Below are 24,581 nucleotides of genomic sequence, written 5' to 3' on the forward strand. Positions count from 1 at the left end.
TCCAAGAGTTCAATGCATCCTGCAGAGACACCACATCCTAAGAAGACTGCAGCAGCTGAGTGATCTGTTTGACCTAGCCTGGGCAATCACAGCCTAGCAGCCCTTTACCCTTCTTAGCACATTCTAGCAGCTACCCACAGGAGAGTAACCTGGCCAGCCCAGTCTGGTAGCAACCTAGCTGCTGAGTTAAGACTGCAGATGACCAACAGCAACCAAGCCCAAGTAAGCAAGGAGCTAGCTCTATAGACAAGTGGCCTGTTTGACTCAGCCTGATATAAGATTGACTCAGAGAGCTCAGATGCTGTGCCTTTCAATGAGACAACCCAGCTACATAAGTTTCATAAAGGCCTCAAAGTAAAAGAAAGAAAATTGAGACTCTGTAGTTCCAGAGTTTTCTGTGTTCTTGGCCGTGTCTATTACCTACATTTGTGCCTCACTGTCACTGTATTTTAAGATCATGTCCAGTCTTCTTCTCCCTAAGTATTCTACGGGGATTCAAGGGGTAGTACACCCCAGATTCTACTGGAAATATTTTATAATTATTGTTCTTACTACACCATATGAGTAAATGCCTTTGTTAAAGAAAAAAGTGACATAGGCTAAGTCCCATTTTAAGGAAATTTCCATATAATGAAAACTCTTTCAAAACCCCAACCAATGACCCACTTATTTCAAAGAACAGGCAATACAACATTGGAGAAGAAACAAACAATTAGAAATAGTCTCATTATAACAATTCGACGTGTAGCTACTTTCTCTGGTTACTCAAGAAGTCTCTTTTTATTTCTGAATCTGATTCCACAGATTATCTGTACTCAGAGTTTACGCTGACTTATCAGGGTGTCTCCTTTGATATATGAAAGCAGAAGGCTTCATATAATACCCTTCATAGAAGCATGCTAACAGGAATTAAATCATAATTATATTTGCACCTCTACGCAGTGTCATTGACCAGAGATCCCAGATTCTCACCCTCACTAAGAACCTTCTCATCTAACTTGGGAAAGAATTCTTATGGTGATATTTCGATTCAATAACATATATTATTACAGTATTTAACTTACACTATCCTATTCAGGTAAGACTTTACCCAAGAAATATTTCTTTGGCATACTTTCATACATTTCAATATTGACCTACCTAGTTCCCATATTGGGGAAGCTAGGTGGCATAGGGTGTAGAGTGCTGGGCCTGGAGTCAGGAAGACCTGAGTCCAAATCTGATCTCTGACACTTGCTAGCTATGTGACCTTGGGCAAGTCACTTAACCCTATTTGCCTCAGTTTCCTCATCTGTAAAATGAGATGGAGAAGGAAATGGCAAATCACTCCAGTATCTTTGCCAAGAAAACCACAAAAGGGATCACAAGGTGTCAGACAACTGAAAAACAATGAAACCACAATTCCCACGTTGGGTAAACTTTAGAAATCAGATTTTCTTAGAGTATCATTTAAAATGTTTTCCCATAGAATGATCCCCATTGGAATTAGGATGAGTCCTTGGTAGTTTTATTCCTATGAATTTAATTAAGATGAAGTTTAATATTCTAGTAACTATTATCCCAGCCTCTAGTCTCTCACCTCTTCAGTCCATCTTTCACATAGCTGCCAAAATAATCTTCTTCATGCACAAACCTGACTATATCACTCTTCTGCTCAAAAAGGCAAATTCCTTGGTTTGGCATTTAAGGCTTTCCACAATCTGGCTTAATCTACCTTTCCAGCCTTATTTCACATCACTTCCCTTCAAGAACTCTATAGACTGCTACAGATTTCCTTAAATTCAATATTCTGATGTTTAACATAATCCCAATCACATAGTGAGTATTCAGTAAATGCTTGTTGATTGCTTGATCTTCCATTTCTGTTTATCCATATACATAGGCTTCCCCCATCCATGAACTGCATTCCCTCATCTGTGCCTGTTGAAATCCTAGTCTTTCTTTCAAAGGCTTACTTCAGGTTCTGTTTTCTCAGTAATGCTTTCTCTGATTCTCTCAGGTGAAATTTTTTCTTCAAATTATCCTTGAACATTTTGTTCTGAATATCTACTTTATCTTTGTCATATCCTACTTTGCATAATAATCCTCTGTGTGCATGACATTTCCCTTTTAGTAGAAGAAAAGTTCTCTGAGGGCAGGGTCTATGACATTTTTCATTTTGGTAATCCTAGCATTCAGTGAAGTAGCTGGCACTTAATAAATGTTTATTGAACTAAATTGAATGAGAATCTAAATAGTAATTACTCAACAATGATTTACTGAGAAGTCAGAGTACAGCAGTGTACTGTATCCTTGGCATACATCTTTAGTAGAAAAATAGATACTGTCCCTTCTTTCAAGGACCTTATACTCTAATAGGAAGGCAAGACAGTCAACCAAATAGGCAACAGAAATATGTACATAGGAATTACATCATTATAATGTGCATCGAGAGGCAGGATTACTGAATGAATTCAGAGGGGTTTTTTTTAACTATCTACAGCTTTGACATTTAGAGTTTTATTAATTGTGTTTTTAAATGTTATTTTTAAAATGTATATGCAGCATTTTCAAAGGTAATGAGTATTGATTTCCCAAATGACTAAGTTCTTTAGGGCTGTATCATCACTCAAATAAATCTCTAATTTCTCTGTGATATTGACACTGTATTTAAACAGCCTGCTCTTTTTTTTTTTACTTTTCCTCTCTTTCTTTAATATACACTCATAAATAGTGAATACTAAACTAGGAAGTTTGTTTAAAAGGTCTAAGACATTGTTTTTGGAGATTGATGAGTAATGAAAGATATTTTCTCAAACAATGCAACAAAATGAAATAACATGCATAGTAGCTCCTTTTCTATCTTGCTACCACTGAGGAAACAGGTGACAGCTACAGATTACATTAGTATAATTTCTACTAGCAAGGAATACACACACTTCCAGAATCTTTCTTTGACTAGCTAGAAAAAGAAAAATTGATCTTTAAAGATCATGGTGTTAGGTTAAATGGATCTTTCTTTAACCTTAAAATGAAGACAGTGACCATAAATCTCTCTAGATTTGTAGCCTTGACACGATCCTCAAAACAATGAACCAAAGAAAAACAACACCCAACAGGCAGAAGGAACCATAGCAATTACATATAGTAGAAGGCTGACAGTGATGGCTGTATTTTTGGTGATGATGAACATTTTCATTAGTTCAAGTGAAACACAATATCCAAACAACTTTAGGTATTAAATCCTCCCTGCCATTCAGTATTCATTTTCTGTCATTACAATTAAAATGCAGTATATAAGGAGGTAAAAGATAACACTTTTATCCATTCCATTCCCTGCCAGCATACCTCTATCTTCACCGGAGGAAAGTGTCACTATAGTAACAAAATAGCCAGATCCACAAGCCAAATCAACCTTTACTCTCATGTTGCCAAGCACAGAAACACAGAATCAGGGAACTGCAGGAGGCCTAAAGAGGTCATAAATTCCATCCCCTGCCTCTGATCAGGCTTGATCTAAACCCATGAGAAGGAAGAATATTGTGTTCTTAGAGATTACTGAAGAAAGGTATTCAACAGCCTCATTCAGTAAACGCTTCTAGCATTTGCCAACCTTTCCTACCTTGATTTCTTTATATTTCACGTAATTCCCTGCAGCAGCAGTTTTTGTAAAGTAGAAGGCTGACAAAATAATACTATTAATCTTAAACCCATTATTAAATTCCCTACTAGTCTTCTTTAAATAATCCTAATCCCCCCAGTTTTATAATTCTTTATTCCAACCCTACGTTGCCCTCCTCTGGATTCTTCTAAAGCAGAGGTTCCTAACTTTTGCAGGGAACCTAGCCCCTTTGACAGTCTTATGAAATTTAGGGACACCTTCTCCGAATAATGTTTTAAATGCATAAAATATACAGGATTACAAGGGAAACCAACTATACTAAAATAGTTATCAAAATATTGTTTAAGACACATTCAAAGACCCAGGTTAAGACCCCATATTAAAGTTATCTAAATCATTATTCATGTTCCAAATCTTCAAATTGGACACCATACTCTAAAAAGATCCTAACCAGTGCAACTGGCTTGATTTTCATAATCCTGAACACAGTCCACAATTTAATTGAATTAGGATCACCAGATTCACTTGACATAAACTTCAAAGTAGACATAAAAAGGAAATGCCTCTCAGATACATTGGACCTAGAGTATACCTAAATTCAACCACCTACAAGCTATGCATTGCTTCATTAACTATTTTACAATTTTTTTCTGATTGATTAGGTTTTTTTAAACCTTTCCCAACTTTGAGAGTTGTTTTCTTCAGGGGAATTGGGGGGTGGAGGGTAGAAGTGTGGTGGGGAACAAGAATAGCATCACCTGACACAAGTCTAATCAATAAAAGTATTACAGCAGCATAGCCACTATATTTTAAAATTCTAAACTTCAATTATTTTATTTCTTCCAAAGGAAAGTTGCAAAGTATTTTGAAGAACACTGTTTTCACCCTGAGCACTGTTTAATAGATTATAAAAGTGAAATGCCCCCCAAAACAGAGAGATACCCAAGATACACAAAATCTGTGTTCCATTCTCATAGGATTAACTCTCCTGGCAGAGATTAGTCTTCTTCTTCAGTGATGGTCCCATAAGATCTCCAAATAATATTTTTGTAGGTTTAGGATGGTAGCGCCCATAATGCTTGTTTGTCATAAATTATAAATATATTTACAAATATTATTGAATGGGGGAAAGGAATTTCTTTTAAATTGTCTATGTGATAATCTATAACAATTATAACACATTTATGGGGGGCTTTTAAAGATTGTGGTGTGTTTTCTTCATAATAACCCTATGAAGTAGGTAAATATTATTAACACCATTTTCAGATGAGGAAACTAATAGGTTAATTGACTTGCAGATGGTCACCCAGCAAGTGTGAGTCAGGATTCAAATACAAGTCTCAGCTCCAAGTCCAGTGAGTGCTCCTTCTACTCTATTATTTATTTTTTAAAAATGAATCATCATTAGGAAGTACTGTTTACCCTTCAATTTTGTTTCATTTGCTTATTAGAGATACAAGTGTTTTTAATATTAGCATTTTTCTAATGTGAAAATGGAGAGCTTTTTGTTCAAATATCTTCTTACACCTCCCCCCCCATTCAGTGCTAATAATCACTTTTATTTACCACTTGTCAAGAGGAGAGGAAAAAATCATTTTGGGGCCAACAGATACCTTTCCTGAAGCAAAATTGGTCTCCATTGTCTATATCTTGATGTCACTTTAACATTTAGCAACCCTCTAAAGCTGAGATTGGTATTAAGAGTAGTCTGCCTTCTCCCTGACGTTCCTCTGTAAGAGTTTTTTGTTTGTTTGGGGGGGGTTATTTTGGGGGGGTTTTTGCTTATGGTACATACAACTTTACAACAATCTCTTGTTTCTTAGAAGCAAAACAATACAGTATAAAGCTAATAATGCATTTTCCTGAGAATTATCCTGGAAAATGAGAATTCGAAGGGACCAGATAAACAAAAACAACCTAAAATTGTCAAGGCAAAGATAAGCAAAACCCTAAACCAGCCTTTATCATAAATAGCTGAGGAATCAAAGCACTGATTACCTACAAAGTCGACTGAATATTCGAGAGTTGGGTAAGTGAAGGCCAAGAATTATGAGCTCGGAAAAAGCAACTAAGTTAGCCTGGGGTAGGAAAGAAGTTAAAGGTTGTGCGGCCCAAATCCAGGTATTGGGTTCTCATTGTGTGTTCTGGATGAGACACTTACCTTTTTGAATGAGGTCTTCCAGGTCTTGGTCAAATCCCTTCCTGTGGCATTTCCTCCAGAGCCCCATGTTGGTGGAGTTGTACTGACGGTTGCACTCGTCCATAGCGCTCAAGGCAAACAGCTGCCTCCGGTTCCTGGCACGGAGGAGTTTCCCTTCCCAGCGGTCCAATCTAGACCTACTGGCCCTGAGCGGCAAGTTATTGTTGTTGTTATAAATGAAGCCTGGATCGACCCGACGAGTAGTAAAGGCTTTGCACCTGTCCCGATGCTTCCTGGCGTCTGTCTCGTACCAATGGTCTGAGCAGATCGCCACGGCCAGCATGCCGAGGGCACAGAGAGCTAAGGAGAGGCCAGTGTAGAGCAGTAACCTTCCAGCAGCCATACCTCAGCTTCACAACAACACCATGGGCATGTTTCACAACAACCTAATTCTTCAGCCCCAGAACAAAGCAGCCAGCTGAGCCTGAGAGATTGCAGCTGAGTGCCCTGCTCAACCGAGTCTCCCCACCTAGACGTCCACGGTTTGAAGCAACATACAAAGCACCAAGGCTTCTGGGAGGATCTAAAAAGTTCTAACCCCAAGAAAATCTAGTGGGTTAATTGGCATCTCCTGCAGCTTAAAGCAACTAAGGGTGTCAGAAGCGCCCTCCACGTCTCTCAGAAAAGGATTCCCCACTTAAAACAGCGGGGTTGCTCAGCTCAAGACCACCTTTGCGCAGAGTCGACCTTCTTCCGTTTCTCCTTCTTTTCTTCCCAGAAGGAAAATAATAAAAGTTCTTACTGATTAAACTGGAGCTCCTTGACTTTCTTTGTGCAGTGTACCAATGGAATCGATCCACCTCTCAAGTGTGATTTAAATAGATAGGGGAAAGGGGTTGTTAAACTGGGCCACTTTACGATAATCAGGTGAACTGTAGCATCACCGGTCAGCGCTTAGAAATCTCCCGATTCCAACCGACCAATTGTCCTAGGTTTACAAGCCCGCTCTGATCTGTTTTTCCTTTTAAGTGGATCACCTTTCCCTTTTGCAACCAGTGCTTGTGGTCGGGCAATGCAGCGCAGGAAAAGGTTTCTCGCTTCAGCCTTCGGCTAAAAAAAATCTGTCTCCTTCAGCAAGAAAGGGACTTCACCTTCCCTCCTATAGGCTTTGCTCAGAAGCAGGCTTCATGTAGGTTTTCAGCCCCTGACAACCTTTGTTTCCTAGCTCCTCTGCTTTCTTTCTCTTGCCTTGCCATTCAGGCGACTCGTTTTGTTGTCGGCGCTGTCAACCAGGCAACCTAATTGGACGATTCCTTTCCCTGGATTAGATGAAACTCCGTAGCTGCAGGAGAACGAGGAGAGATCGGCTCTGACTGAGGTTGGAGTCCAACCAGAGGGAGGCTGCAAAGAACTAAGAAGCTGCTTCAGCACCATGGACAGAACGCTCTGCCCAGAGGCACCCAGAGCCCTAGGGAGAAAACCCCTGGCTTCATACCGCTGACATCCTCGCCCTGCTTTGCTTCCCGGATGTAAATCGGTCAGTCGCCTCCCAATCTGATTTTTCAACAGTGCTTTACTTCATCTGGCAACCAAATAGCCTCAGAAACGTGCTTCCCATATGCAAGGAAAATGCAGGTACAAAGGCTGAGGGGGGAAAAAACCTTCGGCCCCCAACACGCACACATACACACATGCACACACCCTGACACCTCAAAATAAATAAGCCCCTCAAAAAACCAATGCCTGGAGCACTATAGAGGAGGGGAAAGACACGCAGTCTGCCTAACAGTTGTCAATGGCTCTCATATTGCACCATTTCCCTTACATGCACAACCAGCGCTCCCACAAAGGAGCCGAGATGCCAAGATCTCTGCCTCAGCAGCTCCACGCGAGTAATATCCCAGCATCAGCAGTTATTATATTCAGGGTGTTTTTTTTTCCCTTTGGTGGTCGTGGTGGTGAGGGGGTGGGGGGCAGGGAAGGGAGGACTGTTGGTTATTCAATTTCCCCTCCCTTCTTTCAGTAGCGATAGCCTCACTACCTCGCGAGCACCATCAGAGACCTGGAGAAACCGAAGAGAAGCCGACGTCCAGGAGTCTCTGGAAATCTCATCTCCCCGTTCTGAACCTTGAAATAAAGGAACGTTTTCTAAGCTCCCGGATACCTGAGGATGTTTCCTTGTTCAAACGCTGAGAGCTGCAGCCTTGGCTAAAGCCCACAGACGGAGAATACAGAGCACTGAGCCAAAAGCTAGTGATGTCATCCGTGCAACGTGAGACTCATTTCTTATTTTTCTAGCCTCCTTAAAGATAAACTGCACCATTTTACCGGCAGGCGATGTCTAAGACTTACTCTTTGAACAGGCAAGTCAATGGTGTATATGTATGTATATGCTTAACCATATACATATTTATGCACAGATACATATGTGTCCTTTGTAATGTGTTTACTGCACATACTGTTACAAATTTAGGAATAGTCCCTGAGTTTCATATTCCTATGCTTACAGAAATGGCAAAAACCCTCAGATCGTGCACACAGTTCTTTAAATATATGTATGTGTTTATATGTATTTATACCTATATATGTGCTTAATGAGAAGCTGATATTCAAAGGGACTTTCAGCTCATATGCAAAACTGGATTTTTTTTTTCTTCTCACCACAGTTCTCCATCGATGGTGTCTCAGTTTGTAGGGGGCTTTTTGTTTTCACAAGAAAAGCCACATACTCTGCCTTCCTGGTTGCAGGCATTTCCATCATTGAGCTGTATGGCTTTCTGGGGGCTTATTAACATTTAGTCCCATTACAGCACAAACAGATCATCAGAAATTCCCTACCACCCAACCCACCTCAACTCCTCTGAATGTGTGTGAGAGAGACAGAGACAGAGACAGAGACAGACAGACAGATAAACAGAAAGAGACAAAGTGAGTTCTGATGTATATAGGATGAGGGATGAAGAATCTAATGGGTATGCTTTTTGTTACTCTGAAAATATTTGGAGAAAAAATTGGAAGGAAAAAGGGTTAATAAGATATTTGGAGGTGATTTTTCTTTTTATATAGGGAGTCAGCTGGATTTAAGATGTGTAGTTATCTATAGAGACCTGTAGAAAAATGATGCATGACTAATAGGTGGCCAGCAAAGCCTGACATGAAGGGCGCCCAGGAGGATGGGCTCCCATCCTGAACAAATTCATTAAGACAAGCTGCTTGCATTGTCTGCTCTGAGACCTCACCACAGATGTTGTCAACATCACCTCTGTGTCTTATAGGTTTGGATTTGTTTTGTTTTATTTTTACTCAAAAGCCTTATTTGTTATTTTCATCCCCCACCCATTAGGGCCAATTCGATGAACATTTCAAGAAAGTGTCAGATTAATAGGCTGTGGCAAGACCAGGGCTGCAGAATAAGAAAGGAGCCTTCTGGAGGATAAGAAGGTTCACAGTGTTTTGCTTTGCCCTCCAGGGTTTTTGAACCAAAATGAGCGCCTCTCCACCATGTTCTTTTTGTCCTTCCTCTCCCTTCCTCCTCCTTGCATTTTAAAAATAAATGAAATAGGGGTTTCAGTGCCATCTAGTGGGGGAGGGGAGTTTTTCACTCCCCTTCTCAGGATTCTGAGATAATATGATTTGCAGAGGGGTGGTCAGTGGCCTGAATTTGCCCCTGCTATCCTTACGCTATTTGGCTAGTAAAGTAGGTGGGCAGCCTGGTGCCATCTTCCAGCTTCAGACCACAAGATCCAGGGGCATAGTGAAGTGGTAACATGGGTTACCAGTGCCCAGCCTGTTCCCTTCCTCCTAGTCCCCAAGCCCTAGGCTTCTAAGGAAAAATTAATAAATAAGTAAATAATAACAATGTAAATTTCTGAACCAATTTTCTCCCAAGTATGTCAGAACATTTTCCCATGTGTAATCTCACTTATCTCCTTAGAATTCTTTCATTTGATAGGGAAAAGGAGACACTGAGAGATGACATACACAAGGTCACATAGTAAACTAAATACAAGGACTAGAACCCTAGTCTCTTAGCTCCCAAGTCATATTATTCCCTCTAGACCAGATAGCACATGGCACTAATGGCACCCAAGAAAGTCCTTGCTGGTAATTTACCAATACCCACTTTTCCCTTTTAACTCCAACTTTCCTTCCTCCATTTATTCACTCCATACTTTTTTTCTTTTTTTTTTTTACCTTCTCTTCCTGCCTTGAGCCTCAACCTATTAGCTGTATAACTTCAAATGACAGAGATGACCCTTCTCAAAGCCATAAGTAGTAATTTTTTCCCATAGAGCAATTTGGGAAAGGAGGGCTCACTTTGGAATTCCTAAGACAATAAGAAGTTTCTTTACTGATACATAAAATCACTGCTTATAAAGAGAGGAATTTAGTGAGAGTGAGGATCTGAGATAAATCTGTCAGAGAGAGGAAGCCCGTCTTTGGATAGTGCTACTGTCACCCTCTAATAAATTTCTTAATCGGGGGCAAAATCCCACTGGTCCTTCCCTAGTTACAGATATGCTTCTGCTGTCAGGATGACTACATTACTTTCATTAGGTGAGTTACTATTCTCTCCCTCCTTATATGAATGAGTCTCCCTGATCTCAATAAGCTCCCTTCTCTCAATAATATATGCCACAACTCTGCCCACTCACCTCCATTTCATTTTTCCATCCTTTCCATTTCCATTAATACTGTCCAATTTCTGATTTCTAATACTTACTACCTCACCACTGGACAAGACATTCCTAACTGGTCTCCATGTCTCTAGGACCTCCCCCATCTAATTACCAGGTTAATTTTTCTGAAAACACTGATTTTAGCATGGCTTTTCCCTGCTCAAAATCCTTAAATTAGTCTACATTGCTCACTGAATAGAAGCCCAAACTCCTTAGTCTGACATTCAAGTCCAAAAATCTGGTCCCAACCAATTTTTCCATCTCATTATATGACTTCAGATTTAGAGCTAGAAGGAGCCTTAGAAATCATCTTGTCCAACCTTTCCTTTTACAAGCAACCTTCAATGGAGAGAAGGTAAAGAGCAAATCTGCTATAGCCAGGCTGGTCTACTAGCTATGCTTTAACATATATCATTCACTGTCCCATCTTTTCACCTCTCCTTATATACATTAAAACATGTCACAATGATCATTTCACTCCTTGACTCAAAAAATTTAGCAGTTTTGTCTACTGAATAAAATTTAAACTATTGATCCTGGCATTCAAGGCCTCCCACAATATGACTCCAACCTATGTGTCCAATTTTATCTCATAAAATTCATTTTCATATGTCCTATATTCTACCAGTTACCTCCTATTTTATGCTTTTGCTCATATCATTCCCTATAATAATGTAAATATATTGTATATTTATGTATTATGTATACATGATAAAGTAAAATGGCATGCTCTGTTTGTTGAAGTCTCTCAACTTTCCCTGGCCCCTTTTCCCCCTTTACTCTTGCTCCTAATCTAGGTAAAAGTGAATTCTCCCTACTCCAATATTTCCTAGCACTTTGCCTAAACCTTTCTTATGTATTTATCTTGCTTTCCCTCATGCCTTAGGTATTTTTGCATGTGTCCTCTACTCATTGGATTGTGGACTCCATCAGACCAGGGTGTGTGTCATGTGTATCCTTATATCACCAGGGTCTTGCACAGTACCTTGTATATAGTAAGGGCTTAATCAATATTTGTGGAATTGACAATCTTTATTACAGCATTGACAGAAAAGCCACAAAACTATTAAGAACTATATAAGTTTATTCTGATACTTCCTTTTCCATGTTTCTCAAATTGAAGGAGAGTCCCAACTGAAAATATTCACTCAAAAATAAATAACCTCTTCTTTAAAAGCAGCTGACACACAAAATGAAAAATTATCTTCCTTAGAAAGAATTCTGCTTCTCAGTGCTTTGGTCTGTATTTTTCGCCTCATCCTTTCTGACAGTTAAGCTTCTTTTCAAAGGAAAAAAAATGGCCATGATTTCTCCAGTGTCCTTCTATTTCCACTCAATATTTTATTCACCTGAAATTCTCAAGCCCTATGTGTCATTTGTGAGGAAATCTTACCCTCCCTCAATTGGAATTGTCTGTGTTTCCATGTAAGTATCACTGACTATGGCTGTGTGACCTTGGGCAAGTCAAGCACTATTAAGCTCCTACTGTGTGCCAGGTATTTTGATAGTTCTGGGGATACAAAGAAAGACAAAAAACAGTCCCTGCCCTCAAGGAGCTCACAATCTAATTGGGGAGAGAACACACAAACAACTTTGAACAAAAAAAGACATATACAGAATAAGTTGTTGTTGTTTATCCTTCATTCTTGAAGAAGACCATGACATCAGGAAGGTGATGCCATGACTTTCAAATGAATTGGATTTAAGTGAGAGAGGACTGTGCAAAGTCACTAGCCTCACTGTATCCTCTGGAGCCGTTTGGGTCCAGTAACCAGATATGGATCAGGATGAGTGGAGATGGCCCTGGATGCAGTGGGAAACCTTCATCTTTTTAAGCTAAGGCCTTTTCCAGGTCTCAGTTTGACTGAAGCAATGCCCATTCAGAATAAGTAATACAGAGTTGAAGGGAAGTAGGGAAGCCTGGAAACAGAAATGAGAGAGAGCATGCTAGGCATGGGACATACAGGAAAGAGAATGGGGAGAAGAGAATAAGCATATACATAACACCTGCTGTCTGTCAGGCACCATGCTAAGCATTTTACAAACATTATCTCATTGATTCTCACACCAACCCCCATTTTACAGGTGCACAAACTAAAGCAAACAGAGGTCACACTGCGCTCATGCGTGTGTGTGTGTGTGTGTGTGTGTGTGTGGTTGAATTTGAATTCAGGACTTCCTGGTTCCAGGCCCTGTGTTCTGCCCACTGTGGTACCTACCCGCCTCAGGCCACTGAGACAAACAATGAAAGGTGTAGTCGGGAAATGCAGTATCATATCTAAAGAATATCAAGAAACCCAGTATCAAGTAAATGGAGGGGAGAAAAGTGAAAGAAGCCTGAAAAGTAGGTTATAAAAGGCTTTACAATCCAAATCAACATTTTACATTTGATTCCTGGAAGTAATAGGGAGCCAGTGGAGTTTCTAAATGAGGATAAGGAAGGAGGAGTTCCATAGTTAGACCTGTGTTTTAGGAAGATCACTGTGATAGCTGAATGGAAAATGGACTAGAGTGGTGACAGACTTGAAGCAGGGAGACCAAGCAGCAGAAACTGCAATAGCCCAGGTATGAGGTGATAAGGGCCTGTACCAGGGTGATGGTTATTTTTGCCTCTTACTCTCATTTTCCTCACCTGTAAGAGGAAGAGGTTGCACTAAATTACCTCTAAGGTCTCCTTAAGTTCTAAATTTCTATGAATTACTCTATAAAGGTAACAGTAACTTGTAAAGAAGCAAAGATACTGTGCAACAAATGCTCTAGGTAAAAAAAAAAAAAAATTTTAAGTACAACGCCCTGAATGATAACTAGGTAATGGTTAGGCAGAGCTATAAACCCAAGTCAAGTTGGTGGAAACATGGAAAGGATGGATTTCCTCTCTAGATCAAGAGGAGGACATAATAACAGGAACAAGGAGGAGGAGGGCACGAGCAAATGGGGGAAACTATCAATGAAATGGGGAAGAGAAAGAGTGTAGGCTGTGAGATCATTGGTTCAGAGAACAAAGTAACTAGACAGAATCCATTAGACTAGTTCAGATGAAAGCGGAGAAAAGGGAATATCCAAATAGAATATCCAAAGACGATATCCAAAATACATTTAAGAGAGTGTACAGAACATTTAGGAGAATAGGATTTCCTAGAGTATTTACATCTAAGTTAGTTTATAGGCTAGGACCTGGACCTGTAATTTCAGTGATATAGGAGAATTCCCATGTGTAGAAACACCTTCTACCAGTACATGTGACCATTTTATCTGCAACTTAGTCTTAGAAAGCTACCAAAGAGGGGCAACTAAGTGGTACAGTGGATAGAGCATTGGCCCTGAAGTCAGGAGGACCTGAGTTCAAATATGACCTCCAATACTTACTAGTTGTGTTGTGTGACTCTGGACAAGTTACTTAATCTCTATTGTCTCAAGAAAAAAAAAGCTTCCTAAGGTATGAAGATATTAAGAGACTTGGAAAGGGACATATATACAGTATGCGTCAAAGGTGAGACCTGAAGCCAAATCTCTCTGGCTTTGAGGTCAGATCTGTTCTCAATCCATGCTACCTCTGAATTTATATATGATCTAAAAATTGTAATTCATGATATCCTCTGTCCTTTTGCCTCTCTGCCACCTCACTGAAAAGTAGAAGCGGATGGCAAAGGATTAAGGAGCATTTCAAATTTTTGTTTTTTGAGTTGTCATGGCCAAAGGATTAATCACTAAGTGTCCAGCCTACCCGTGGTAGTAAGTCTTTCCACCCTTAGCTAGCCTGGTCCTAGGAAAGCAGAACCATACTCAAAGCATCCTAACATGGAATAATTTGTCAAAGTTTATGTTCCCCTAACATAGACTCCTAAAACTCAGGTTCCACTCAGTGCTATGATGAGGCACTGGAGTAAGTTACTTGACTTTGGGGTGGGGAAGGCGTCATGGAGAGATAGAAAGAGCACTGTGTTTGTGTGTCATTTCTACCACCAGTGTGGTCTTAGGCAAGTCATTTAAACTTCTCTAGGCCTCAGTCTCAGAATCACAGGATTTTACAGTTGCAAGATAGCAAAAGAGCCAAGAAAGTGCTTCAACCAGCAAACACTTGATCTCCTTACAAAGCAGAGATATGTCAGCCTAAGTCAATTCCAGTTTAGAATATAAACCTATTTTATAAAGCTTTACATGGAAGGATGGTTAAAGATTATGAGCAGTGTCACCTCATAAAACAGCAAAAAGCAGTGGAAGGAAAAACAAATTTAAAAAAAAAAAGCTCAGAGATAACAAACTAAGCCAAATGATCCCGAGGGCATCTAAGGATGAAAGTGGAATGAAGACAACAAACAAGCAAAAATTTGAAAAGATTTTACAAAAACTGTAAGGATTTTTATGACAAACTCATCTCCATCATTGACTGAAGAAATATCACATTTAAACCCTAACATACTAGTCCCAAATGTGTTGTCTGAGGAAACAGAAATGCCATGAAAGAAAATAAAGATGGAAAGAAGAGCTGGAGAAGATGGAACCTACAAAGAGGAGGTTGATGCTAGGTGTAATATGGTTTTGAGGTTATTGAGGGATTGATTCATTCTTAAGATTTCTCAGAGGGAGATGCTGAATGCTTTGCAGGGGGGGAAGGGGAGGAACATAGACCTAATTACTCCAATATTCCATTGGATCTATGATCTCATGCATGTAAATGCTCCCTCTAGGGATACAGATCACATCCTGTCTCTGCTCATCTACCTTACATGACTCTTGCCCATGTACTCCTGTGTGATGGCCAAAGGGCCACCCAATGTTCTTAGGACACCTTTTCCTATTCTCTTGTTCTCTTTAACACTGTTTGGATATTTATGAAGAATATGGGCCAACTGTAGGTAATCCATAATAGGTTATCCATTCTTTTCTGAAGATACATTTCTAGGATGGCATCTTTTATACTGCTTCTCCTATATAATTATTCATTTATAATATATTACAGTCTGATCACCCCTACCATACACTTCTCTGTTGTACTTTAGATGATTTTCAGAGATTATAATAACCCATGACCCACAGCCATACAATATCATTAGAAAAATATTAGTGTTTTTAAAAACGGACCTTTGTTTCAGAGAAAAACTTGAAGTCACTATAAGAACTTTACAATTTCACAAAGGCAATCCAGCCCACTCTCCTCCTCTTCGAATCTGGGCCCAGCTTACTGTCCATTCACAATGTCTGTACAAGATGTATGTACTCATGTTTCAGCTCTATGTATTATCCGCAGTCTGACTTTATATCATAGTCTGAACAATAGGCAGTCATCAACTTGGCTTTTCCTGTGAAGATAGTTATGCCAAACTCTTTTGAGTTTATCATTTAGGAGGCTCTTTGATGTTGTGTGGCTATATGCAATTAACACAGTATCATTCAAAAACACGAGGATCTTGAGAACCTCAATAGAGAGGTCTTTCTGTTCAGACATTCTCAATGATGATGATAAATCCATCAAGAAATATTATTTCCATTGTTTCCTTTTTTAAGGAATCTTTTTAAATTTTGATAGATGCTCAGAAGACATCTTGTTAGAGGAGAGCCTTTAAGGTTGTATTTTCTCTAACAGACCAATATTATGGATGTGTGTGTATAGTCGATAAACAAACACAATGAGATCTTGTATTCTCTAGACTTTTCTGCAGTTCTATGACTGTAAATATTATAGTCTGGTACAGAATACCTTTTGCAAATATCTGTCTGTTCCCATTTCATATCTTCATCAAAAATACCCTTGATACATGTTTAGACTCCTCTCATAAAAAATTTATAGGGATAGGAAAGTAGGCATATGGGTTGTTAGTTATTAATATTCACTCAGTCACCTTTTTAAAAAATAATAAGATCCCAGATATCTCTCCTTTCGCATACCTTAAGAATAATTATCTTAACATACTCAAAATTTTGTTGGTTCCAGCCTCCTCCATATATGTTAGTCTAGTCCAGCAGCTTTTCCCGTATTTGTTTTATTTATGTCATTTCCACTTTCTCTAATGCAATACATCAAAAGCTGTGATTTTAGAGTGTAAATGTGATGATTTCACTTTCTTTGGTGGAGAAAAAGTTTGTTATAAAAAGTGTTCATAGAGAAAAAGTTTGTTGTAAAAAGTGTTCGTAGATCTCCCTTCCTTCCATTTTCATCCTTAAATGCCCTTGAGACTATGGGGTTTAGATAGGTATGTCTCTAAGATTTCTTCAGACTTGTTTTTCCACTGATTCTTCCTCTTTGCTCATGCTCTTCCACCATCTTTTTTTCTGTAAAACTTTGCAAACAAGTTTACATCCAAAACCGGTGTTGCCCTTGGCTGCTAAGCTTCTCTGCTTGGTAAGGAACTCACTGAGTACTAATTGAGGTACTTTTAGCATACTTTCAGTCTCATTGTTGGTAGTCTTGTTTGTTTATTTGTCATTTTGGCTTGCATCTGTGATTTCATTGGTGCCTTCCACAGATAAAGACCTAAAACTTAGAGAGCTGCCTAGCACTATGCATCTTACTATCCATTAGCAATGTCTATCCAAGATATATATACATGTTTGTCATATCAATTAAGTTGGGACTTTCTTATTGTTTTAAAATGATTAATTAATTGTCTTTGATTGAGTCTTACTAGGTGCTAAGCCCCAGGCCCAAACCCCTATTAGGTGCTATGTGGGTATGAATTAGTAACTAAGGTGGGGCCCCAGGTGGGGCTAACTAAGGGAGGACTGATTAGATCTTTGCTCCTAAGTTTGCCACAAACCCCTAATTACTAGGTGCTAAGCCTATGTAGGCGTGAAGCTCCGAGGGTCCTAAGGGGAGGTGCTAACTCCAGAGGAGCCTAAGTTCTGGTCGCTCAGATGACGTTTGATGACATCTGAAACTGTATAAAAAGAGAAGACAGAGCTATTTGCTTAGGGCTCTCACTCTTGGCAGCGCGCTGATGCAGAGACTCTGGGCAGCTGTAGCTAACAGCCCTCCAGCTGGTAACCCGGATGTTGGGACTTTGTTAAACTCTGGTAACTATGTATTGGGATTTGAATCAGACGAGGTCTGTCTGTTGATATTTGTAATTTGTTTGTATTTGCTCTGAAGTTCAGGGTGCTGGATTTTTCCCCGAACTAAGTGAATGATATTTGTATACTGAATTAAAGTAAGCCTGTTAACCCCCTAATGTTGCTTTCCTTAGTACAGCAGATCAAAAGAACCTGGGCTTTTGCAGCATTCTGTGAGCTAGCTGTTGTTGACAGTAGCTGCTAGCCAGATTGCTGAAACAATGTTTGATCTCTATGTATCATCCATAATCTGACTCAAAAAGCTAGTGTCAGGAAAAGGACTTGCACCCAGGTTTTTCTTACTCCAACACTCACCCTCTATTTACTATGCCTTGCTGCTTCTTCTCCTTCTTATGAAAAATCATTTACATAAGTTAAAGTCCCTTATAATCTGATTCAATGTCCATTCCTTCATTTCCTATTTTTTGGTGTCAGTAGCCATTGTAGATAGGTCAAGTTAGAGTTGTTTTAATTTCATGTAATGTCATTTTTTTCACTTTTATTCTTTTTCTTGGTTTTGTATTAATGCTGATCTTTTCTCTAACAAGTAAGTGGTTATTATAATTCAAAAATGTGACCAAGACTATCAAAGGCTACTGACCCATATACTTATTCCCCCAACTGTATAAAATCCTTATGAATATAATCTGCTTACATGCTAAGGACATCCCTGACTCAAGTGTGAGAAGGAAGCCAGCAGAATTTTGCAAACAGTATTCCAGACTGAACCACATCTTTGGAGTCACAAAACCGACAGAAATGTATAAATAATACAATATCCCACTGTGCATATTGTCTGATGATTATAAAAAGTACTTGATTTGGGAGAGAAATAGACCTCCATAAAAACTCTCCTCCAACAATGTTTTTCCTATGCACATGTAAAAATCCTAAAAGATTCAAAAGATGTAAAAATAGAAATAACTTTTACAGTGAGCCTCTTATTGTAAACATCATGTCAGGAGTAAGATCGGAAGATCCATGCTTGCCAAAGATGTTTGTCATCATCATGGAGTTGTCCAGAACAGAGTCCAAATGGAAGAGTATTTTGTGGTGTGACACACTCATCCTCACACCTGGGGCTTCAGAAAAGCTCCTCTAGCTTCAAGGCATTCTGCAAGTCTATATCTACTTAAAACCACAGGTCACAAGCTTCTATCCATAGGTTTACTTCTACAAGTTTGTTAGTCAGAGAAAACAATTACTTCAAAGCAAGGTTATTTAATGAAATAGAGCAATAAAAAAGTTACAATAGAATATTTCCCCCATAACTGGGAGCACGCTTTCTTACAAATATCTATATGCCACCAGTGGAAAGAGTGGACATATCTAGAGAACATGTTTGGAGGGGCACACATGGAAGGAATATGTCTGACAAGACTACATGCATGGAAAATGTACAAATAAGAAACACATGACTAGAGAACAAGTACCAAGAGGAACTCAACAGGATCTGATGTGGCAATGGCACACATGGAGAGAGCAAATACATCAGGAACACATGTCAGTGTCAGCAAACTGCAGGCTGAACTACCTTTGGGAAATTGCCCACTAACCTGAAGAATGTTTTTATTTTGGTTTTTTCCTCAATTATATGTAAAAACAATTTTTAACATTCATTTTTTATAATATTTTAGTTCCAAATTCCCTCTCTCCTTCCCCTCTGACCTCCTCGAAAAAGCAAGCACTTTGATATAGATTAAACACTTGCAGTCACACAAAACATATTTCCATAGCTGCCTTGTTCCAAAAGAGAACACAGATGAGAGAGAGAAAGAAAGGTTTTCTTAAAAGTATGTATTGATCTACATTCTTTTTCTGGAGGTGGATAGCATTTTTTGTCATGTCCTTCTGCCCATTGACTTGAATCCTAGTTCTGCTGCTTAAAAGCTGTGTGACCTTGGACATTTGAATTTTCTGGACCTCAATTTCCTTATCTCTAAAAAAAAAGTGATTTTAGATAGCCTCTAAGGTCTTTTCTAAGATTAAGCCCATGATCCTATGACCCCACGCTTCTCCTTGAAATGAAAGCTCATTTTTAAGCATAAAATAATCAATCAAAAGTGGTAAAGAATGTGTGAAGGCAGGCAAAATAAGCTAAAAATAGAGGAAAAATAGACAGTGCAGTGAATTATCACAATGGAGTAAAGAGAAGAAACTTGAAAATCCTATTCTTGACAAAAAAAATTTTTAAAGGTCAAAAAATAAAGTTAAAAGGAAAAGATTGATGAGACAAACAAGAGTAGCAAATTTAGAACAATGAAGAAACTCATCCAAACAGCATATTCTCTGAAAAAAGAGAATGGTAGATTTGCACGCAAAAAAAAATAGAAGCAGAAGAAAAATTAATTGAACAAAATCAAAAGACAGTAAATTAGAAATACATATGAGACCTCAATAAGCCAGTGGAACCAAGCTTGAAAATAAGATGCAAAAAGATACTCAAAGAATTAGTGGTCCTAGTCTTTTGTCTCAGTCTCTACTAGCAAAGGGCTGTTCTTGAACAGACTTCTCCCTACATTCTCTGCCACCAGCAACATTGCCTCTTCTAAAAGATCTACACCGGGGTGAGGAATCTGTGACCTCATGGCCACATGTGGCCCTCTAGGTCCTCAAGTGTGGCCCTTTGGCTGAATCCAAACTTCACAGAACAAAACCCCTTAATAAAAGGATTTGTTCTGCAAAACTTGGACTCAGTCAAAAGGCTTCACCCAAGGCCCTAGAAGGCTACATGTGGCCTCAAGGCCGCAGGTTCCCCATCCCTGATCTATACCCTTTAACCCCTACTCAAGTACCCCCACTATGGTGAAACTCAGGAAAGCTGCTAAAAATCGATGTCAGACAAAGAAAATGACTCCTTCCCTCAAGAAGAGAGAAGACAGTGAAGATGAGGACATGTCAGAAGATGAAAAGCAAAGCAGTAGAGAAAAGGTTGTGGTATCTCAGAAGAAGGACAAGAAGGTTGTGGCTATATCAGCAACGAAGGTATCACCAGTCAAAAAAGTCATTGTTGCCACTACACCTGCCAAGAAAGCAGTCATGACTCCTGGTAAGAAGGCAGCTGTGGCCCCTGCCAAGAAAGTGGCTACCCCAATCAAAGCTGCCATCGCACCAGGCAAGAAGGGAGCCACTCCAGCTAAAGTAGCAGTCCCCACACCCCTCAGCCAAAGGGACAAAACAATGGAAGAATGCCAAGAAAAAGGACAGTGAATCTGATGAGAAAGACATTGAAGATGAAGAGGATGAAGATTTGAGCCACCCATAGCCACAAAAAACAGGAGCTGCTCCAGCCAAACAAGATTCTGAAGATGAGGAAGAAGATGATAGTGACAAGGATAAAGAAGATGAGGATGACTCTGAAGAGGCTAAGGATACCACACCTTCCAAAAGGAAGGCTGCTTCTGTGAAAGCTGCCCCTGAGAAAGCTGGGAAAGCCAAGGAATCAGAGGAGGATGGAAGGAGGAAGGTGAAGATGAGGAGGAAAATGAGGAGGAGGAAGAAGAAGTGCCCACCAAAGAAGCACCAGGGAAGAGGAAAAGGGAAGTGGGCAAACAGAAAACCTCCAAAGCCAAGAAACAGAAATTGGAAACTGAAGCATCTACAAATTTCAGTATCTTTGTTGGTAGCCTGAACTTTAACAAAATCACTTCTGAGACAAAAAAATTAGCATCACAGACTTCTTGGGGGAAAAAAGACCTTGCAGTTGTGGATGTCCACAATGGCACCACCAGGAAGTTTGGCTATGTGGAATCTGAATGAGCTGAAGACATGGAAAAGGCTCTGGAACTCAATGGCTCCAAAGTCATTGGCTGTGAAATGGAACTGGAAGAGGCAAAAGTAACAAAAAAGATTGAGCTACAAGGACGATCTTCATCAAGAATCTGCTTTATAAAGTAAGTCAGGAGGAGCTCAAGGAAGTGTTTGAAGATGCTATTGAGGTTAGACTGATCTGCACCAAGGATGGGTCACCCAAATAAATTGTCTGCATTGAATGTAAGACAGAAGCAGATGTGAACAAGGCCTTGGAAGAGAAACAGGGAGCCAAGGTTGATGGTTGGCTGCTCATTCTGGACTACACAGGGGAAAAAGTCAAGGAGAAGAGAATTCAAGAAGTAGGAAGAGTAATTTGTGGGATAGGAATAATAGCAAGTCTCAGATTCAATGACACTGGCGCTGAATAAGCTCACCTACAGCACCACCGAAGAAAGTCCCCAGGAAGTCTTTAAGAAGGCAACATTGATCAGCTTGACCCAAAACAGCCAAGGCCAACCTAAAAGATTGTGCATTCATTGAATTCACTTCTGCATAAGATGCAAAAGAAACTTTGAATTCTTACAATGTAGAAATTGAAGGCAGAGCGATTAGGTTGGAGTTAAAGGGACAGAAGACAACTAATGTAGCACCAAGGACTGAATCCACTTTGTCAAAGGTCTATCAGAAGACATGACGGAAGAAACACTGGAAGATTCATTTCATGGCTCTTGGTGTCAGGATAGTTAGTCAGGGAGACAGGGCCATCTAAAGTTTTTGGTTTTGTGGTCTTCAACCCAGAAGAAGATACTAAAGCTATGAAAGAGACTATGAAAGATGAAGAGATCAGTGGAAACAAATTAACTCTGGACTAGAACAAACTCAGTGGCTCTGGAGGGCAGCTAGGGGATATAGTGGACAGAGAGCTAGGCCTGAAATCAGTCATCTTTCTGAGTTCAAATGTGGCCTCAAACACTTACTAGTGGTATGACCTTGGGCAAGTCATTTAACAATATTTACCTCAGTTCCTCATCTATAAAATGAGCTGAGAAGTAAATGACAAACCACTCCATTATCTTTGCCAAGAAAATCCCAAACAAGGTCATGAAGAGAGTCAGACATGACTGAAACGACTAAACAACAACTATTGCGCTGTAAAAAATGAGGAAATAGATGAGTTGGGTTTTTCTTAAGCCATGGAAAGACTTATACGAAATAATATAGAGTGAAGTAAGCAGAATCAGAAGAATAATTTATAGGATAACATAAATATTATAAAAATGAACAATTTTTAGGACTCTTATAAGCTGATGAAAAATGAAATGAGTATAACTAAAAGAACCATTTACACAATAACAACATCGTAATAAACAACTTTGAAAGCTGTAAGAACTATGATTAATACAGTGAACACTGATTCTAGGAAATTGAATATGAAACAAAGATATGACAGATTTTTAGAGTAGAATGAATCATATATATGTATACGTGTGTATGTGCATGTATACACACACAAACATATCCATTGAAAGAATTTGTTTTGCTTCACTGTATTTGTTAAAAGAAATTTGGTTTTCTTCCCCTTCCCCCAGGGGGGAGGGAGAGAAAATAGAGCTCTGTTAATAAAAAAAATAGAGGGCTTGGCAGGGTGTGGATCTATATGGTGAAATGTTTGTTGTTATATACTTTCAGATGAAGTCACTGTCTTACTAGTTTTACTTAACTGTTTTAATTTGTTATTTTAATTTGTTACTAGAGACCTATCACAAAGTAGAAGCAGTCAATAAATGTTTGTGATGTAAAAACAAAAATACATTAACAGAAAAACTTAAAAGAAAAACTAGAGTACTAATCCTCAATTCTTTGGGTGGTTTCCCTGTTGAGGACTTTTAGGAGGACATAGACAAAAGTCACATAGGATGCAAAAGCATGGTTGGATTAGCAAAGGCACTGCTGGAGGGAGAAGCCATATCAACAAGTTCACAAATTCATATGTGTATGTGTGTATAAATATTCATTTATACATATATACAGAGATATAGATATACACATAGCTATAGGTATATAAATACATATAAAATATATGTGTTTACATATAAGCAAGAGATTTTGCTCAAATCACAATGGCTCCCAGGGTAGATAATTCAGTAGGTTGGGAAGCTGGGTGGCAATACGGCAGAAGATTGTTAAGGTGGTTGTGGTCTCTGTTGGAGTAGGGAGCTTCAACCAGGGTCAGGGCAAGGACAGATATGAAGCCTTGAGTGGCAACAGGTCAAGCTGCCCAGGAGTCCCTATTCTTCCTGGACTATTCTCTAACGTTTGCCATTAAGTATTGCTGTTTCCTTGTGTTTACTGGAAGACATAGGAAAGTCAACAGTCGGATATAAATAGTATAAAAAGGCAATTAGGGGGTGGAGGCAAGATGGCGGCTGGAAAGCAGGGACTTGCTTAAGCTCCCCCCCAAATCCCTCCAAACACCTGTAAAAAATGGTTCTGAACAAATTCTAGTGCTGCAGAACCCACAAAATAGGAGAGGGAAACAGGTCTCCACCCCAGGAAAGCCTAGATGGTCGCTAGGAAGAGTCTATTGCATGCTGCTGAGAGCGGAGGGCCACCCAGCATGGGCCATGCTGGGACAGACCAGACCTTGAGTCAGCTAGCCAGAACAGGCCTTGGGGCCATGACACAGTGAGCTGTGGCAGTTACCAGACTTCCTAACCCACAAACACCAAAGAGCAGGTTAGGGGGAAACTGTGGGATGGAGTTCAGAGCGGTCCAGCCATCAATTCTGGGGGTGGAGGAAGTGGTGCAGCAGTGGCCATAACAGCAGCAGGAAGCTCCCCAGGCTGCTTCCAGAGCGTCAGCTGCTTCCAGAGTCCCTTGCTCACACATTGGAAGGAATCTAGCAGCGGATCAGAGTGGGAGTACAAGGAGAGCTTGGTGGGCACAAAGGCAGATTCTCTTGCTGTGCTCTGCTCAGATCTGTACTGCGGTCCTGGATGGTGGTTCTTGGGGGAGGAGGAGCACTACTGTAACAGAGCTTGGGGTGATGGTGGAGTAGAAATAGCTCTGAAAACAGCAGAGCTTGGACCCTAAAGCCTGGGACAAAGTACTCTCTACTCTACAAGCAGTCATACCCTGGCAGAAAGCTCAAGGGTCAAGTAGTTGGCTGGAAACATGAACAGGCAGTGAAAACAAACTCAGACTCAAACTCAAACTCTAGATTCCTTTTTTGGTGACAAAGAAGACCAAAACATACAACCAGAAGAAGTCAACAAAGTCCAAAAGCCTACATCAAAAGCTTCCAAGAAAAATATGAATTGGGCTCAGGCCATGGAAGAGCTCGAAAAGGATTTGGAAAAGC

The 24,581-nt window shown here is 39.8% G+C and overlaps 2 pseudogenes; one reads left to right on the forward strand and one right to left on the reverse strand.

The window, feature by feature from the left end:
* Positions 1 to 6,144, reverse strand: part of LOC118851029 — a 62,145-nt pseudogene extending 56,001 nt beyond the window's left edge.
* Positions 6,145 to 20,269: 14,125 nt separating this feature from the next.
* LOC118849542 lies at positions 20,270 to 22,092 on the forward strand (annotated as a pseudogene).
* The last annotated feature ends 2,489 nt before the right edge of the window (positions 22,093 to 24,581 follow it).

Source organism: Trichosurus vulpecula, chromosome 5, assembly GCF_011100635.1.
Source record: "Trichosurus vulpecula isolate mTriVul1 chromosome 5, mTriVul1.pri, whole genome shotgun sequence".
In the NCBI taxonomy this organism is placed as follows: domain Eukaryota; kingdom Metazoa; phylum Chordata; class Mammalia; order Diprotodontia; family Phalangeridae; genus Trichosurus; species Trichosurus vulpecula.